Source organism: Gossypium hirsutum, chromosome A05, assembly GCF_007990345.1.
Source record: "Gossypium hirsutum isolate 1008001.06 chromosome A05, Gossypium_hirsutum_v2.1, whole genome shotgun sequence".
NCBI lineage: Eukaryota > Viridiplantae > Streptophyta > Magnoliopsida > Malvales > Malvaceae > Gossypium > Gossypium hirsutum.
Window position 1 is genome coordinate 68,042,559 of NC_053428.1, and position 5,714 is coordinate 68,048,272.

Genomic DNA, 5,714 nt, shown 5'->3' on the forward strand with positions numbered 1-5,714 from the left:
GAATTCATCATCAAAACTGAAGACCTCTCCTCAATTTCCCTTCAGGTGTTTTGGGTTTTCTTTATGTTTTGTATTCTTTATCCTTCTAAGATGTTTTCTTATTTAGTTATGAACTAAAATCCCTAAATACCTAAGGGGAATGAAACCTTAGACGAATCTTGTTATTATTTTCTGAATCGTATGATAAATATTTAACTTGTTCTTAATTATGTGTTCTTAATTCTTGTCTTGATATTCCAGGATATTGATTCAAGATAAGCTCTTATTCAAAGGAGGAATAGACCCTATCTAAGAGTACATTTGTCATAATTAAGCGGAGTTGATTGCACGCCTAGAGGTAAGGTGACAAGATTTTGCCAAATTAGGGTGAAACCTAATAAAGGGATCCATAGATCGAGTTAATGTAACCCTAGAGTGTTAATTAGAGAAAAGTCTCAATTATTCAATCTAGGGATTAGACGTTATTAGTCTTGAATACGGATAATAACATTACTTAGGGATCTCTACGGAACAAGTTAAATGAATAAATCGTCTGATTCGGAGCCAGAATAACAAGTAAGGTCTAGGTGGATTTTTCCTTAGGTATTGTCTTAAGTCAATCGATTTTCCCCAAAAGCAATTCCCCAATTCTTTTCTTTGTGAGTTCTTAATTTAGATAATTAGTTAATTAAAACAAAACCTCTTTATTCTTAGGTTAGATAATAAAAAGATAGTCATTACTAGTACTTTTAGTTCCTTTGGGTTCGACAATCCGGTCTTGCTAAAACTATACTACTGTTCGATTGGTACACTTGCCTACATCACGATAATAGTTAGTTCAAGAATGAGTAATTATAAATATTTAAAACCTATCACGAAATCACGCGATCAAGTTTTTAGCGTCGTTGCCGGGGAACTAAGATATTAGGAACGCTCAATTTTTATTTCTTTAGCCATTTATTTTCTTGCAATTTAATTTTATTATTATTACTTATTTAATTTATTTTTTCCTTCTCTTGGCAGGTTTTTATAATTTATGACTAGAAGAAACCCGTTAGGACCATTACTTTTTGACGAAGAAATCGATCGTATAGTATGCAGAAATGAAAGAGAAATAAGGCGAAGCTTACGATACACAGAGAACGAGCAAGAAGATGATACTCACCCTCCAACCGAAGAGATGTCTGAAAACCAAGACAATCAGCTACCTCCTATAATTGCGGCTAATCAAAATCCTGCTCCATGCACTATGTATGATTATGCTAAACCTTATTTAACAGGAACTGAATCAAGCATAGTTAGACCTGTTGTAGCTGCAAATACTTTTGAATTAAAACCTAACACTATTCAAATGATACAACAATTTGTTCAGTTTGATGGTTTGCAGGATGAAGATCCCAACGCTCATTTAGCAAACTTCCTGGAATTCTGCGATACATTTAAAATCAATGGCATTTCTGATGATGCCATTCGTCTTCAGTTATTCCCTTTTTCATTAACGAACAAAGCTAAACAGTGGTTGAACTCGTTACCACGAGGGTCAATTACTACTTGGGAACAAATGATCGAAAAATTCTTACTAAAATATTTTCTGCCGGGTAAAATGGCTAAATTACGTAATGATATCTCTTCTTTTGTGCAGATGGATTTAGAAACACTCTACGATGCATGGGAGAGATACAAGGACTTCTTGAGAAGGTGCCCTCACTATGGGTTACCACTTTGGCTCCAAGTTCAAACATTCCACAATGGTCTGAATCGTTTGACTCGGCAAATGGTTGACACAGCTACTGGTGAAACCATCAATAATAAAACACCTGAAGATGCCTATGAGTTTATTGAGTAGATGTCACTGAATAACTATCAGTGGCAAGTTATGAGGACAAAGCCAACGAAAACAGCCAGTGTTTATAACGTCGATTCGGTCACCATGCTGTCAAATCAGGTAGAACTCTTGAATAAAAAGATTGATGGTTTTCTTAATTCTTCACAGGTTCACCCAGTAATGCAGTGCGAAGCAAGTAGCGGCGGAACAAGCCATTCGGAATACCAACCTTATGCCCACAACATGCATAACGAGCAACTAAACTACATGGGTAATAATCCTCGACCTTAAAAAAATCCATGTAGTAACACTTACAATACAGGTTGGAGGAACCATCCCAATTTCTCGTGGGGAGTCTAAGGAAATCAAAGACCACAACATCCTCCGGGTTTTTAGCAACCACCCTACCAGTAGGAAAAGAAGCCGAACCTTGAAGAGATGCTCTCAAAGTTTATATCGGTGTCAAAAACTCGTTTCCAGAACACCAAGACAACACTTAAGAATCAACAAGCGTCAATCCAAGCGCTCAAAACTCAGATAGGCCAGCTTTCCAAACTAATCTCTGAACGACCACATGGTAGCTTGCCAAGTAATACTGAACCCAACCCAAAGGAACAACTCAACGCAATTAATGTTCAAGATGAAGAAGGATTTGTGGAGCCTAAACCAGAACCGCGACAAGAAATTGTGGTAAGCAAAGGTCAAGGTGAGGTGGATCAAAATACAAACAAATCAGTGAATGTCGAATATAAACCTCTTGTACCATACCCCAACGCGACAAGGGAAGACTGTTGAGATGAACAATTTGGTAAATTTCTTAAACTCTTAAAAAAATTACATATTAACTTACCGTTTATTTAAGCTCTATCATAAATGCCAAATGCAATAAAATTTTTAAAAGAGCTTTTAGCAAATAAGTGGAAGTTGGACGAGGCATCGCATGTGGAGCTAAACGTAGTGTGCTTAGCTATTCTGAAAAATAAGCTACTGAACAAACTAAAAGATCCAGGGATTTTTACGATTCCTTGCTTAATTGGTAGTTTAGATGTTAATAATGCATTATCTAATTTAGGGGCTAGTATCAACGTCATGCCTTATAAAATGTTCAAGCAACTAGGTCTCGAGAAACCCTAATAGACTAGGATGAGCATTCAATTAGCAGATAAAACTATAAGATTTCCTAGAGGTATTATTGAAGATGTGCTAGTCAAAATCGATAAATTTATATTTCCCATTGACTTAATTGTTTTAGACATAGAGGAGGATAGCAACACTACTTTAATTCTAGGAAGGCTCTTTTAGCAACTGCTAAAACAATTATTGATGTTGGCACAGGTGAGCTTACACTTCGCATAGGAGACGAAACACTCACCCTTCAAGCTCGCAATTCTGACAACGCATCAGAAATTGAAGGTGATCGTCTAACCCATTCTTTTAAAACTGACCACATGATACAACCCACTTTGCAGGAAATAAGTCTGAAGGAAGTACATGAGCTACTCTCAAACAATAGTAGAGGATCTATTCATGAAGAACGACGGCTGCAAATAGAAGAGCTAGATGAATGGTGAACACATAAACCAAGAACACACGATAAACCAAAACTACGCCAGAACGAGCCCGATACCTCTCCAAATCAAGTTATGGTTGGTGATAAAGTCTTATTAGGTGCCGCAGATCCCCACATTGTCACTACCACACCAAATGAGGAAATCCCTCTTACGATACTCAGTATTTTTCCATTCGATACGGTGGAGGTGAGTCATCCCAAGTTCGGCACTTTTAAGGTAAACAACACCCGTTTAAAACCCTATTCTAAGATTGATAGCAGGAATGAGGAGTATAAACTCCTTGAACCACCATGATCATTCAACAGAGAGGTAAGTCGAGCTTAGACTATAAATAAGTGCTTCTCGGGAGGCAACCCGAGCACTAACTATACTAACTACTTTAAAAATTTAGTCTTTAACATCTAACTTACTAACAGAGCTCTTTAATATAGGTTTTCCACAAAGACACGGCCAAGCACACAGGCGTGCTTATGGCCGTGTGAAAACAGGGCAAGGATTTCCCCAACACAGGCTGTGATAAAATGCCACGGCCGTGCGACATGGCCGTGGTCGAGCTTTCCAAAACAACATGGGCATGCAACATGCCCGTGTGGAAAACCCTTGGTTGAAACTGAGAAACTAGCACGGGCGTGCGACATGTCCGTGTCCAACACCCGTGGTCGAACCTATCAAATTAACACGGTCGTGGGGCTTACACACATGGGCATGGGAGAAGCAAACAAAGCTAGACATGGTTGTGCAACACGGTCGTGCAAACCCACACACCCGAGGTACACGGGCGTGGGACGAATTTCAAATGCGCCCGAAATAGGAAAAACGCAAAACACACGGGCAAAAATTAAGGAATATAGGCGTGTGCCATGGCCGTGTGGCCCAAAATCTATAAATGCCCTGCACTATTCACTTTCTTCCCCATTCAAAAACCCTAACCCTAGCCGCTGCAAGTTCACACGACCTCCTTGCCACGCCCGTGCTCCGCCTACAACTCTATTCTCGATGCCCAATCTCTTCCCTTAGTGTTTGTTTACTCCTTTTTTCTTTTATTTCATTGATTTATAATACTATTTATCATATTAATCTATAGTTTTCATGTTATTTCCATATCGATAATCACATAAATTTCATTTACCAAACAAGTTATGTTCTTTCTCATGTTTAAAATCTTACTCATTACATGATTCCTACACTTCATTTAATTAGTTAGAAGTGAATATTCATGGCTAGGATAGTTGAAATAATCATACATGTTGTGTTGACATCTCTTTTCACTCATATAGTATTTTGCATTCCATTCCTTGCCATTTTTACTTGTATCACCTTGTTCATGCCACAAAGGAATGGGTCATTGAACTTATTGTTTTAATTGAGTTTAGTAGTTGTGGCTAAATATATTTATGCATTTTTCTTTTTGAATTTCGTCGCATTCCTTTTATATATTGTTAATTGTCTACACATCAAAAGACGAATTGATGTTTCCACTTGCAGATATACAATGTCATCTTCAAGAGGAAAGAAAACCGCCTTACCTGCTTCAAAGAAGAGGAAGGGAGCATCCTCTTCCACGGGTCTAACTGTGAAAATTTGTCACCCTCTCCTATAATTCCCTCGTGGGCCTCAGAAAGAACTTTTCCAAATACTTTAGGCCCGACCTTTAATTGCGGGCCGCTGCATTGACTGGGCTACCATAGAACAAGTTCAGTTGGCTGTTGCGATTAGGGCCCTCCTAACCACCGATCCTTGGGAGCTATTCTTTGGGATCATCGAGCCTACATACCTTGAGCTCACGATGGAACTATGCTCAACGTTCCATCTTCAGACCGAAATGATGAACTACGATGATCCCGGCATGGTGCAATTTCACCTAGGCAGATTAGTCCACCAACTCAGCGTCCCAGAATTCGATACGGCACTGGGTTTATAGATGGAGGAGTTCAAGGAAGAGAATGACTTAGATACTCTCACTCGCCACATACATTTCTCTCCCTCGAAGTGCTGGCACACTTTGGCCCCTAACGCAGCCTCCTACAATCCTAGCCGCTCCAAGGCATCAGTTCTCCCACCATCCCTGAGGTACTTACACACTATTTTAGCTCACATGATTATAGGGAGGCGAGAGAGCACTGGCGTCATCAACACCCACGACACCTACTTCTTATGGTGCATGTCGCACGGGCATGTTATCGACCTTGCCTATTTCATCGCCCTCGCGATCCAGCACCAGACGGAGCAGCATAGGAAGGGGGTCATCTCCATCAACCCCTACGTGACTCGGCTGGTGTGACACTTCGGGCTCCTCAACATCGCGGCCCAAGAATCATCCCTCACCCTCATCGGCCAAA

At 39.8% G+C, this 5,714-nt stretch overlaps 1 non-coding gene across 1 annotated transcript; it reads right to left on the reverse strand.

The window, feature by feature from the left end:
* Nucleotides 1–1,588: 1,588 nt before the first annotated feature.
* LOC121229892 (small nucleolar RNA R71) lies at nucleotides 1,589–1,695 on the reverse strand. The gene has a single exon (XR_005927846.1). It is a non-coding gene; the product is annotated as a small nucleolar RNA R71 (small nucleolar RNA).
* Between the last annotated feature and the right edge of the window lie 4,019 nt (nucleotides 1,696–5,714).